Genomic DNA, 14,912 nt, shown 5'->3' with positions numbered 1-14,912 from the left:
ACGACCTGTCAGAGGCACAGTCCAAACCCTGAAGCCTTCCTCAGTGTGTGTGTGTGTGTGTGTGTGTGTGTGTGTGTGTGTGTGTGTGTGTGTGTGTGTGTGTGTGTGTGTGTGTGTGTGTGTGTGTGTGTGTGTGTGTGTGTGGGCGCGCATGCATGCATGTGTGTTTTATTAGGGGGTAGATCAGCTTCATATTGCAGATAGATTGTGGCTTCCATCAATGTACTTATCTGCATCATTTCCAATCCCCCATATATATTTTTTGTAAATATACAGTACCAGTCAAGTTTCGACACCTACTCATTCAAGGGTTTTTCTTTATTTTTACTATTTTCTACATTGTAGAATGATAGTGAAGACATCAAAACTATGAAATAACACATATGGAATCATGTAGTAACCAAAAAAGTGTTAAACAAATCAAAATGTATTTTACATTTTAGATTCTGCAAAGTCGCCACTCTTTGCCTTGATGACAGCTTTGCACAGTCTCTCAACCAGCTTCACCTGGAATGCTTTTCCAAAAGTCTTGTTGGCTGCTTTTCCTTCACTCTGCGGTCCAACTAATCCCAAACCATCTAAATTGGGTTGAGGTCGAGTGATTGTGGAGGCCAGGTCATCTGATGCAGCACTCCATCACTCTTCTTCTTGTTCAAATAGCCTTTACACAGCCTGGAGGTGTGTTTTGGGTCATTGTCCTGTTGAAAAACAAATGATAGTCCCACTAAGCGCAAACCAGATGGGATGGTTTATTGCTGCAGAATGCTGTGGTAGCCATGCTTGTTAAGTATGCCTTGAATTCTAAATAAATCACAGACCGTGTCACCAGCAAAGCACCCCCACACATCACACCACCTCCTCCATGCTTCACGGTGGGAACCACAGATGTGGAGATAATCCGTTCACCTACTCTGCGTCTCACAAAGACACGGCGGTTGGAACCAAAAATCTCACATTTGGACTCATTAGACAAAAGGGCAGATTTCCACTGGTCTAATGTCCATTGCTCGTGTTTCTTGGCCCAACCAAGTCTCTTCTTATTGGTGTCCTTTTAGTGGTGTTTTTTTGCAGAAATTCGACCATGAAGGCCTGATTCACACAGTCGCCTCTGAACAGTTGATGCTGAGATGTGTCTGTTACTTGAAATCTGTGAAGCATTGACTGAAATTGTTTAACACTGTTTTGGTTACTACATGATTCCATATGTGTTATTTCATAGTTTTGATGTCTTCACTATTATTCTACAATGTAGAAAATAGTTAAAATAAAGAAAAACCCTGTAATGAGTAGCTGTGTCCAAACTTTTGACTGGTACTGTATATATATATATATATATATATATATATATATATATATATATATATATATATATATATATATATATACTGCTCAAAAAATAAAGGGAACACTTAAACAACACATCCTAGATCTGAATGAAAGAAATAATCTTAATAAATACTTTTTTCTTTACATAGTTGAATGTGCTGACAACAAAATCACACAAAAATAATCAATGAAAATCCAATTCATCAAACCATGGAGGTCTGGATTTGGAGTCACACTCAAAATTAAAGTGGAAAACCACACTACAGGCTGATCCAACTTTGATGTAATGTCCTTAAAACAAGTCAAAATGAGGCTCAGTAGTGTGTGTGGCCTCCACGTACCTGTATGACCTCCCTACAACGCCTGGGCATGCTCCTGATGAGGTGGCGGATGGTCTCCTGAGGGATCTCCTCCCAGACCTGGACTAAAGCATCCGCCAACTCCTGGACAGACTGTGGTGCAACGTGGCGTTGGTGGATGGAGCGAGACATGATGTCCCAGATGTGCTCAATTGGATTCAGGTCTGGGGAACGGGCGGGTCAGTCCATAGCATCAATGCCTTCCTCTTGCAGGAACTGCTGACACACTCCAGCCGCATGAGGTCTAGCATTGTCTTGCATTAGGAGGAACCCAGGGCCAACCACACCAGCATATGGTCTCACAAGGGGTCTGAGGATCTCATCTCGGTACCTAATGGCAGTCAGGCTACCTCTGGCGAGCACATGGAGGGCTGTGCGGCCCCCCAAAGAAATGTCACCCCTCACCATGACTGACCCACCGCCAAACCGGTCATGCTGGAGGATGTTGCAGGCAGCAGAACGTTCTCCACGGCGTCTCCAGACTCGGTCACGTCTGTCACGTGCTCAGTGTGAACCTGCTTTCATCTGCCAGTGGCGAATTTGCCAATCTTGGTGTTCTCTGGCAAATGCCAAACGTCCTGCCCGGTGTTGGGCTGTAAGCACAATCCCCACCTGTGGACGTCGGGCCCTCATACCACCCTCATGGAGTCTGTTTCTGACCGTTTGAGCAGACACATGCACATTTGTGGCCTGCTGGAGGTCATTTTGCAGGGCTCTGGCAGTGCTCCTCCTTGCACAAAGGCGGAGGTAGCGGTCCTGCTGCTGGGTTGTTGCCCTCCTACGGCCTCCTCCACGTCTCCTGATGTACTGGCCTGTCTCCTGGTAGCGCCTCCATGCTCTGGACACTACGCTGACAGACACAGCAAACCTTCTTGCCACAGCTCGCATTGATGTGCCATCCTGGATGAGCTGCACTACCTGAGCCACTTGTGTGGGTTGTAGACTCTGTCTCATGCTACCACTAGAGTGAAAGCACCGCCAGCATTCAAAAGTGACCAAAACATCAGCCAGGAAGCATAGGAACTGAGAACTGGTCTGTGGTCACCACCTGCTGAACCACTCCTTTATTGGGGGTGTCTTGCTTATTGCCTATAATTTCCACCTGTTTTCTATTCCATTTGCACAACAGCATGTGAAATGTATTGTCAATCAGTGTTGCTTCCTAAGTGGTCAGTTTGATTTCACAGAAGTGTGATTGACTTGGAGTTACATTGTGTTGTTTAAGTGTTCCCTTTATTTTTTTGAGCAGTATATATATATATATATATATATATATATATATTAAAAAAATTCATTGATTCTTGAAGAATATGACATAAATGACTCATGAGCTTAGTTCAACTGTCCTCTATCCATGAGAACCCAAAATATAAGCTTGTTTTTCTCCAATGTTTGTAAATATTGTAAATGTAAACAAACACGACATAGCCTCATAATTTGGTTAAAACAATTCATTTTGATATCATGGAGGGTCAGTCCTTGCATCCATAGCTCTGTTCATTAATCTTAGATTAGTTACATTTCTCCAGGCCCATCCCTCAGCCTTTTACCGAAACAGAGGCGGGAGCGACCGTTTTGTTATTGTTTCATCTGTAGATTTGCCCTTTAAACAGCTGCATGTTGTCAAGATATCAAAGTGTCAGCAACAAAAAGGTGAACAATAGGCCTATAGCAAATGCAGCATATGGCATTAATTTTTCACATTTAAATAGCACTTTTCAGTAGTGCTCTAAACATGCCATTCCATGAGGGCAGCATTTATTTTTCAACTGGAATCAATTAGCCCAATCAGTTCTCCATGACAACAAAATCATAAACAACAGAGTAGGGCTGGCTAATAAGTCGTTAGTTTCAAATCAATACATTTTTATTGGTCACGTACCCATGGTTAGCAGATGTTAATGCGAGTGTAGCGAAATGTTTGTGCTTCTAGTTTCGACAGTGCAGTAATATCTAACAATTTCCCAACAACTACCTAATCCACACTCATCTTAAAGGGGTGGATGAGAATATGTACATATGAATATATGGATGAGCGATGGCCGATCGACATAGGCAAGGGGCAATAGATGGTATAAAATACAGTATATACATTTGATGAGTAATGTAAGATATGTAAACACTATTAAAGTGTCATTGTTTAAAGTGACTAGTGATCCATTTATTAAAGTGGCAGTGATTGGGTCTCAATGTAGCCAGTAGTCTCTGAGTTAGTTTTTCAGTCTCTCGGTCCCAGCTTTGATGCACCTGTACTGACCTCGCCATCTGGATGGTAGCGGTGTGAACAAGCAGTGGCTCGGGTAGTTGTTGTCCTTGATGATCTTTTTGGCATTCTTGTGACACCGGGTGCTGTAGGTGTCCTGGAGGGCAGGTAGTTTGCCCCTGGTGATGCGAAATGTAGACTGCACCACCCTCTGGAGAGCCTTGCGGTTGAGGGCGGTGCAGTTACCATACCTGGTTGTGATACAGCCTGACAGGATGCTCTCAATTGTGCATCTGTAGAAGTTTGTCAGGATTTTGGGTGATAAGCCACATTTCTTTTGGGGTTATGCTCAGGTAAAACAATTTGGCTAGTCTATACTTCAATATTTCCAAGTCCTATTCTTAAAGATCAAGGGGTATAACATGTATTGGAATGACTGGAATTCTGATAGACTTTGGTTTTAATGTAAAGTTTAATCGTATTATTATATGTAGTAAAAACCGAAGGGTTAGAAGAAGCCTACATAACCAACCCATAAAGTAAAATTTAACATCCATATATGGCCAGGAATGTACATTTTAACATTGATTTATCCTGCAATAGATGTCATTCAAACATACATGTTTCTTCTAATACCTCTTATTAAGGGGAAAGTCATCTAAAAGTAACTGAATGTCATCAGATTACATTACTGAGTTTGGATAATCCAAAAATTATGTTACTGATTACAATTTTGGACAGGTAACTAGTAACTGATTACATTTTACAAAGTAACCTACCCAACCCTGGCTTTATGAATGCCTCATATCCTCTAATATTAATATTCTGGATGGAATAGGGCAGGAACAATAGGGGAAATCTCAATATAAATTGTGGGTTCTGTGTGTTCCAGGTGTGGGTTCCAGGCGTGTGTTCCCCTTGGCTGTTCAATGCTCTCAGGGCAGCAGCCCTCTGGCTCCCAATCTGGCAGCGTGACTGGCTTTTATGGGAACACTGGTTGATAAGTCTCTTCCTCCTTCCTCTCTTTCAGTTTCTCTCTCCTTCTCTACTGCTCTCTCGCCCTCTCCCTTTCTCTGCCACTCTCTCTATCCACAGTTTGAGCCCTAGGCTGGGCTGGAGCACTTCAAAGCTATGGAGCTTTTTCAGTGGTAAGAACAGAGACATACGGAACACACATGACGGGATGGAACAATAGTCTCATATACAATAGAGCAATAGAACAAAGCAAGTTTGTGTGTGGGGGGGAGGGGGGGGGTGCAGGGGTAGGGCATTTTCATGTGTTTGACATTGACCCTCTGGCTGCAGGTGTGTGTGTGCGTGGCAGGTGACCATGTCCTTAGACTGAAAGTCTGATCAGAACACACTATTAGAAACAGTGGGAGGATGCAAATGATGTCTTTGTAATATAAAACGGTCCAACGGACAAATCAGACAGATAATCTGAACCTGATCTCCTATCCTGGGAATAACTGAGCCAATCTAACACACTATCAACTTTCATAACACTCATACATACACTTATATACACACACACACACTTATTCTTGCACACTCATACACACATTCATACATACATATACACACACAATCGCACGCACGCACGCACACACACACACACACACACACACAGACACACACTCATACTGAAAGAACGACAGATACAGTGAGCTCCAAAAGTATTGTTGTTGTTTTGGCTCTGTACTCCAGCACTTTGGATTTTAAATTAAACAATGACTATGAGGTTAAAGTGTATTTTCATCCATTTCGGGTGAACCATTTAGAAATTACAACACTTTTTGTTTCATAGCCCCCATTTTAGGGAAATTCACTTATGTGTATTAAAGTAGTCAGAAGTTTAGTATTTGGTCCCATATTCCTAGAACACAACGATTACATCAATCTTGTGACTCTACAGACTTGTTGGATGCATTTGCTGTTTGTTTTAGTTGTGTTTCAGATTATTTTGTGCCCAATAAAAATGAATGGTAAATGCATTAATGTGGATGCTACCATAATTCCGGATAGTCCTGAATGAATTGTGAATAATGATGAGTGAGAAAGTTACAGATGCACAAATATCATACCCCCAAGTCATGCTAACTTCCCCTGTTATTGTAATGGTGAGAGGTTAGCATGTCTTGGGGTATGATATTTATGGGTCTAACTTTCTCACTCATCATTATTCACGATTCATTCAGCATGATCTGTAATCATGGTAGTATCCACATTAATGTAGAAGGGTTTAGGAACATTGTATTCTTAATTACAATAAAAGTGACTCCACAATACATTATTTACTATTCATTTCTATTGGGCACAAAATAATCGTAAACACAACCAAAACAAGTCAATACATCACAAGCTTGATGTAGTCATTGTGTGCTATGAATATGCCAATGGAAAGGTGGCGTCCTATGATGGTGCCACGTTGAAAGTCACTGAGTTCTTCGGTAAGGCCATTCTACTGTCAATGTTTGTCTATGGAGATTGCATGGTGGTGTGCTAAATTTGATACACCTGTTAGCAACGGGTGTGGCTGAAATAGCTGAATCCATTCATTTGAAGGGGTGTCCACATACTTTTGTTTATATATAGTGTATCTCTAGCTTAAACTGATAGATTTTGATGGGGATGTTGTATTATGCTAATTCGATTAGGGGGTTATACTGTGCCCTTAATGAAATCGTTACTTTTGTGTTGGTGTATGAAGGTTGATAACATTCTGCAACCAGGCAGGTCACCCGTGATACAAGTCAGTATTCGATGTCCATCCAAGTCTCAGGACGTCGGGAGATGATGTGGAAACTGGCCACTAGAACCAAAACAGTGAGCGCTGTTACCTTCAAGTAGGCTTTTATTTTGCTAGGGCAATGTGGACGAGGATGGTGGATGGGCGTAAGCGTCTGCCTCTGGTTCCAAAGAGCCAAAGGTTGCATGTTCGAATCCAGTGATATAACTTTTTTTGGAGCCTATCCCAAACATTAACCGTTATCTTAACCATTCTGAGTTGAAGCCTATCCCAAACATTAACCGTTATCTTAACCATTCTGAGTTGAAGCCTATCCCAAACATTAACCCTTATCTTAACCATTCTGAGTTGACGCCTAACCTTAAGAATTCAGAGTTAATGCCTAAACTTAATAATGGAACGACACAGAGAAGTAACCAAACACTTCAAAATTTGAGGTTTGGAACAACTTCGAAATTTGACATTTGAGAAAATGGATGAATGTCTAATTCTGACGTGAGACTGTGAGAGCTTGTTACTGTAACTTTACCTTGAGCTCCAAAAGTATTGGGACAGTGACACATTTTTGTTGTTTTGGCTCTGTACTCCAGCACTTTGGATTTCAAATGACACAATGACTGAGGTTAAAGTGCAGACTGTCAGCTTTAATTTCAGGGTATGTTCACTTTTTTTGTACATAGACCCCCCCCCCATTTTAGGGGACAAAAATTATTGGGCCAAGTTCACTTATGCGTATTAAAAAGTTAATAGCAGCAAGCTTTACACCATTCCAGCCAATGCGCATTTCTTTTTTTACCAGGTAAGTTGACTGAGAACACATTCTCATTTACAGCAACAACCTGGGGAATAGGAGGGGGATGAATGAGCCAATTGTAAGCTGGGGATGATTAGGTGGCCATGATGGTATGAGGGCCAGATTGTGAATTTAGCCAGGACACCAGGGTTAACACCCCTACTCTTACAATAAGTGCAATGGGATCTTTAATTTACATTTACATTTAAGTCATTTAGCAGACGCTCTTATCCAGAGCGACTTACAAAATGGTGCATTCACCTTATGATATCCAGTGGAACAACCACTTTACAATAGTGCATCTAAATATTTTAAGGGGGGGGGTTAGAAGGATTACTTTATCCTATCCTAGGTATTCCTTAAAGAGGTGGGGTTTCAGGTGTCTCCGGAAGGTGGTGATTGACTCCGCTGTCCTGGCGTCGTGAGGGAGCTTGTTCCACCATTGGGGTGCCAGAGCAGCGAACAGTTTTGACTGGGCTGAGCGGGAACTGTGCTTCCTCAGAGGTAGGGGGGCCAGCAGGCCAGTGGTGGATGAACGCAGTGCCCTTGTTTGGGTGTAGGGCCTGATCAGAGCCTGAAGGTATGGAGGTGCCGTTTCCTTCACAGCTCCGTAGGCAATCACCATGGTCTTGTAGCGGATGCGAGCTTCAACTGGAAGCCAGTGGAGAGAGCGGAGGAGCGGGGTGACGTGAGAGAACTTGGGAAGGTTGAACACCAGACGGGCTGCGGCGTTCTGGATGAGTTGTAGGGGTTTAATGGCACAGGCAGGGAGCCCAGCCAACAGCGAGTTGCAGTAATCCAGACGGGAGATGACAAGTGCCTGGATTAGGACCTGCGCCGCTTCCTGTGTGAGGCAGGGTCGTACTCTGCGAATGTTGTAGAGCATGAACCTACAGGATCGGGTCACCGCCTTGATGTTAGTGGAGAACGACAGGGTGTTGTCCAGGATCACGCCAAGGTTCTTAGCACTCTGGGAGGAGGACACAAGGGAGTTGTCAACCGTGATGGCAATAATTTAATGACCTCAGAGAGTCAGGACACCCATTTAACATCCCATCCGAAAGACGGCACCCTACACAGGGCGGTATCCCCAGTCACTGGCCTGGGGGATTGTGATATTTTTTAGACCAGAGGAAAGAGTGCCTCCAACTGTCCCTCCAACACCACTTCCAGCAGCATCTGGTCTCCCATCCAGGGACTGACCAGGACCAACCCTGCTTAGCTTCAGAAGCAAGCCAGCAGTGGGATGCAGGGTGGTATGCTGCTGGTGATCTTGGTGATCTTAGGCTTGTGTGCGGCTGCTCTGCCATGGAAACCCATTTCATGAAGCTCCCAACAAACAGTTATTGTGCTGACATTGCTTCCAGAGGCAGTTTGGAACTATGTAGTGATGGTTGCAACCGTGGACAGACAATTCTGACGTACTTCAGCACTCAGCGGTCCCGTTCTGTGAGCTTGTGTGGCCTACCACTTTGCTTCTGAGCCGTTGTTGCTCCTAGACGTTTCCACTTCACAATAACAGCACTTACAGTTGACCAGGGCAGCTCTAGTAGGGCAGAAATTCAATGAACTGACTTGTTGGAAAAGTGGCATCTGTTGAAAGTCACTGAGCTCTTCAGTATGGACCATTCTACTGCTAATGTTTGTCTATGGAGATTGCATGGCGGTGTGCTCGATTTTATACACCTGTCAGCAACGGGTGTGGATGAAATATCCAAATCCACATATTTTTGGCCATGTAGTGTATCTGTAGTTTCATGTAGTGAATCAGTTATTCAATGTGTTTGTATAGGCTAATAGCAGTAAGGTCAAATACAATTTTCAAGGGGTCTTAAAATTCAAAATCAAACAGCAAAATGATCCTTGGTATGACCTTCTTAAAACAAATCCAATTCCATATAGCTTAGTAGAAGCCTACCCCCAGCTTAGACAGGGCTTTGACTTTTATGGGAAAATGCCAACATTTGTGGAATTGCATAATATTTGTCACAAAATTGGGGGGCGCAGCCAAATCTCGCTTAGGGCCCCCAAAAGGCTAGAGCCGGCCCTAGTCATACCACACCGTAACATGACAGACAGTAGCAGAACAGTATCAGGTCCACAGGTTTTATTTGTGTTAGTGGTTGGAACAGAGCAGGAACTCTTTTTTCTGGTGTGGGTGCATGTGGGATGGAGATTTAGAGCACTAGGAAAATCTATGGGAATCAATCCTTCCCTTCTATACTTTTAATTGCATTACCCCCTCCCCTCGTTCTGTTGAGCAGGAAATGTAATTTGAGGCATTTGCATTGGTTAATATGTTTCATAAGCACAACAATAAGAGCATCATTACAGAGTAACAATTTCCTCAACCCACATTCATCATGGCAAGTGTTCAGCCAGCAGCCACTGGCACACACACACACACACACACACACACACACACACACACACACACACACACACACACACACACACACACACACACACACACACACACACACACACACACACACACAGGCAGATATGCACACACACACACACACACGCACACAAATGCATGCAACCACACACGTGCGCACACACGCAAGCATGCAGGCACACAGACACACACACACTGCACCCGCTGCAACATCCTCCCCCACCCTCTCTCACCCACACACACACCACACATTGCCCGAACATGCAGAGACAAAGCTCTGAGTATGGGGTAATGAAAACACACCTATATGCTAAAGAAAAGCACACACAAGCATTTGATCCCTTCTACCTGGTATGTATATTTAACTCTGTCAACAACTTCACAAACCCAGACGTAAACACTCTTAAGATACAGTATAGTATTACATCAATCATACACGGTCACAATCACTGCATACACATACACAACTGTTTTGACCCCCCCCCCACACACACACACTGACTGATAGAAGAGCTCTGCTGCGGCTCGTTTTATATCGCTCAGTCTCCACCCAGAGAATGGCCAGGCCCGAGACCGGTGTGTTGAGGGGAGGTTTCTTAGATGTACTAGAACATGTCATCTAACCTGTTTAGAGCGATAATGAGCTGACAGTTGGATTGTTATCAAGGTGAGGAAACAAAGGCATCATTCTGACACGTCAAAGAGCTGGGATCTGACATGGAATCAGTGATTGAAAAACGCCCCATAAAACATGACAACTCACTGATCTCAGATCAGCTTAAAGACATATGGCCGAGAAAGGCTGACACCTCAGGAGACCGTTAACTGTTCTGAAGTTAGCCTTAAATACAGGGATGATACTGGCTCCTGAGATGCATCATCAGAGTGGGACGTAGCAGCCGATTCACTCCCTAACCCTACCCCTTGGCGCAACCCCTTGGTCCTAGGCATTCGATATTGGAGATACTGTATAACTATGTTTCTCTCGAGTACTTTGATTTCTCTCTCTTTCTTCTTTCGTTCTCTCTCTTCTCTCTCTCTCTTTCTCTTTCATTCTCTCTTTCTCTCTCTCACTCTCTCTCTCTTTCTCTTTCATTCTCTCTTTCTCTCTTTCTCTCTCTCTCTCTCTGGGAGGAGAGACTGTGTGGTCTCGTCGGTCTCCTGCTATTAGTTTGTTTATAGAAGTTAAAGCTGAGTGCTGCTGGCTGCCTGAGGCCAGCATTCCAATATAGTGCCTCATACATGCTCATACAGGCACACACACACACACACACACACACTCTCTCTCTTCCCATTTCTCCCTACCAGTGTTTCACTCCCCCTTCCCCTCCACTATCTGTTGTGTGTTACTCTCTCACTTCCCCTCCTTATCCCTATACCATCATTTCATTCATCTATTCTACTGTCTGTATATCTGTGAATGACAGCCAGAGGGGGTTGGTGTGTTTGTATTTGGGTGGCGGTCTCAACGTCCATTCTGTGGTCAGCCTCACCCTGTCATCGTTAGAGAACGCAACTCTCCCTGAGATTGACAAGTGTGTTCAAAACTAGCTGTTACATGTGTATTTGAATGTACAGGAGAGATTTCTCCCAAAGATAAGAACCCCCTCCTCACCTTCCTGACACTAATCTGTGTGGGTGAACAGTGTGTACAGTGTGTCCGGTGTATGTGTTTGTGTGTACAGGTGACTCATCCCTTACTCACCTAAACCAACTGTCAAACAGGTCTGGTTCAGAACAGGACAGGGGATTCCTCAACGTTAATCAATCCAACTGCCTGTCAATCAGAGTTATGACTGGACACAATTATAGTGATAATCCAAGCGACGGTTACTAATATTTAAATACACACCCATACACACACAATGGTTACTGATATTACAATCCGTTGTCTATTGCTGTTGAAACATCAACTACCAAACGGAAAACGCACAACTTGAAGTTCAACATATCTAACATAATAAACAGCGCAAAGACAACACTGATAATATTGTTATAAACATTTTGAATCGTTGTCTCTGTTTTAGTCATTATTATAATGTAACCGCTACATTTCTTCAGTTTGTGTAAACTGTGAAACATCCATTTGAGAACAGATTGAACATGGAGAATAGAAACTGTGTTACTAAGTATGGGAGCAGAGATACATAATGTCTACAGGGTCTGATCAGGGTCAATGGTGATATCATCCACTGGCTGAGAGAAGTAAACTGGATTTTTTTGTACGGTAATAAGGTTGTCATTTTTCCTGCTCTTTCTCTTTGTCTGGAGTTTTTATGGGTTACAGTTTTGAAGTGCTTATCATTCCAGGTGTTACACAGATCATGTTGACTTTTGTTTGGATTTAAAATAGAGCTAGTTTTAAATGGGAACACTCCTTAGTGTTGGTTTGCGTTCCAAATGGCACCCTATTACCTATGTAATACACTACTTTGGGACTCTGGTCGAAAGTAGTGCACTACATAGGGAATAGGGTGCCATTTGGGACTTAGCCTTGTGGAGTAATGGACAGTCTTTATCTAATTTAAACAGCTCAGGTGTTTTAATGAGAGGCCTGTCTGTTCTGTTCACACCTACAAACAGATGAGATAAACACTAACAAAATAGAAATGAACAGTGAAGCTTAAATCTTATGTTAGTGTACAAAACAGTAAAGACACCTGCTCTTTCCGTGACATAGACTGACCAGGTTAATACAGATAAAAGCTATGTATGATGTGTTATTGATGTCACTTGTTAAATCCACTTCAGTCAGTGTAGATGAAGAGGAGGAGACAGCAAAAAAAAAGTATTTTTAAGCCTTGAGACAATTGAGACATGGATTGTGAGTGTGTGCAATACAGAGGGTGAATGGGCAAGACAAAATATTTAAGTGCCTTTGAATGGGTTATGGTAGTAGGTACCAGGCGCACCGGTTTGTGCAAGGAACTGCAACACTGCTGGGTTTTTCACGCTTAACAGTTTCCCATGTTTATCAAGAATGGTCCAACACCCAAAGCACATCCAGACAACTTGGCTCAACTTTGGCTCCCGAGTGGCGCAGTGGTCTAAGACACTGCATCTCAGTGCAAGAGGCCTCACTGCAGTACCTGGTTTGAATCCAGGCTGCATCACATCTGGTCGTGGTTGGGAGTCCCATAGGGCGGTGCACAATTGGCTCAGCATCATCTGGGTTTGGCCGGGGTAGGCCGTCATTGTAAATAAGAATTTGTTCTTAACTGACTAGCCTAGTTAAATAAAGGTTAAAATAAAAACAAACAAAAAAACTGTGGGAAGCATTGGAGTCAGCATGGGCCAGCATCCCTGTGGAGACCTTGTAGAGTCCATGCCCTGACCAATTGAGGCTGTTGTGAGGGCAAAAGGGGGGTGAAACTGAATATTAGGAAGGTGTCCTTAATGTTTTGTACATTCAGTGTATATATACACATTACACTGTACCTAATTTACTCACAAACTATTAGTCTGATAAAGTATAAGAAATCAGTGGGAAATGTGTGAGTGTGCATGCCTGGGTGTACAACAGTTAGAATCTAAACTGAATACTCCTCCCCACCTGTAGAATCTAAACTGAATACTCCTCCCCACCTGTAGAATCTAAACTGAATACTCCTCCCCACCTGATATCAAATGACGTTATAAAAGCGCTCACTATTATTTGTTACTTTCGCATTCCTTTGCATTATCGTACAGTTAGGTATACCAATTTGAAAAACAATAGGACATTTAATCACGTAACCACTTAATCTAAAGCCGTGCCATCCCCCAGAGGTACGGGAGGGCTCCACCCTCTTTATGCACCAATGTTTTAATTGTCATTAAACACCCATAAAGCTGTCATCGGATGTAGGTTAATGGCAGCACTTAGTCAACCTCACAAAGCAGAGAAACAGACAGGTTGGCCACACCCAACACTAATAGAGTCTAATGTAAAGAGCCACCATGATCTCCGAACCCTTCGCCACGTACAGTCTATTCTAAATGGATTAGTTTCCTCATGCCACGATGGCTACTGATTTGCTGCGTAGATACAGGCCAAGTCTTGTTCAGTGACTGCCACAGCAGGCAGTGAGTGGTGTAAAAGGGGCTGTTTCAGAAGTCTAGTTGAATCACACGTGTGAATGACAGCCATTCTCCTTTGACCTGCTGTGGTATAGCCTACAGTTCAGCTCTTGGTCTCTACTGTTCTCCTGTCCTCCTCTGTCCTCATAACCTCTGGTATACATGTACTCCTCTCTACAGTAACTTCCCTCTGTTATACTATACTGCTCAGTCTCCTTTGTGAGAACCATAGCAGGCTTTTGCAAATAACTGTGCATTGTAATTCCATACATCTATAGATGTGTACGTTTGTATACACAGGCCCTTATCTGGTCACACCCACATAAACTGCCGCCCATACACAGCCCTGATGAAGTGTTGGGGACTGTTTACACAGCAACAGTAGTTGTATGGCGTTGTCGGGTGTCACAAAACCACCCAAAAGTTTCCCTCCCAGGACTATTCCAAAACACTCACACCACCAGCCATTTCGGATCCCTCTGTGTCATCAGAAAGTTACAGAAAATTACCCGGGAGGACTTCAAGACTGTTGGAAAAATTGTGAAAATACAACTGAAGCATAGGCAAAAGTGTCTAACTATGCTGCAACTGACTTAAACCCTTGAGAAAATGTGGTCATATCATAGTACTGAGTGTACTGTGCTCTAATGTTCAGATCAATTCATCAACAAACAGATGCAAAGTACTTTTCTGTCACTGATATCTGTGGTATCACCATGAGTTCATGTTTTTCAGAATAGAAGAACCATAACGTTGAGAGAATGCCAAGAGTGTGCAAAGCTGTCATCAAGGCAAAGGGTGGCTTCTTTGAAGAATCTCAAATATAAAATATATTTTGATTTGTTGAACACTTTTTTGGTTACTACATGATTTCCATATGTGTTATTTCATAGTTTTGATGTCTTCACTATTATTCTACAATGTAGAAAACAGTACAAATAAAGAAAAACCCTTGAATGAGAAGGTGTGTCCAAACTTTTGACTACTGTAAGTTTAGGTGTTAATGACATGGCGATATGGAT

This window comes from Salmo salar, chromosome ssa10, assembly GCF_905237065.1.
Source record: "Salmo salar chromosome ssa10, Ssal_v3.1, whole genome shotgun sequence".
NCBI lineage: Eukaryota > Metazoa > Chordata > Actinopteri > Salmoniformes > Salmonidae > Salmo > Salmo salar.
Note: the sequence above shows the minus strand (reverse complement) of the source record.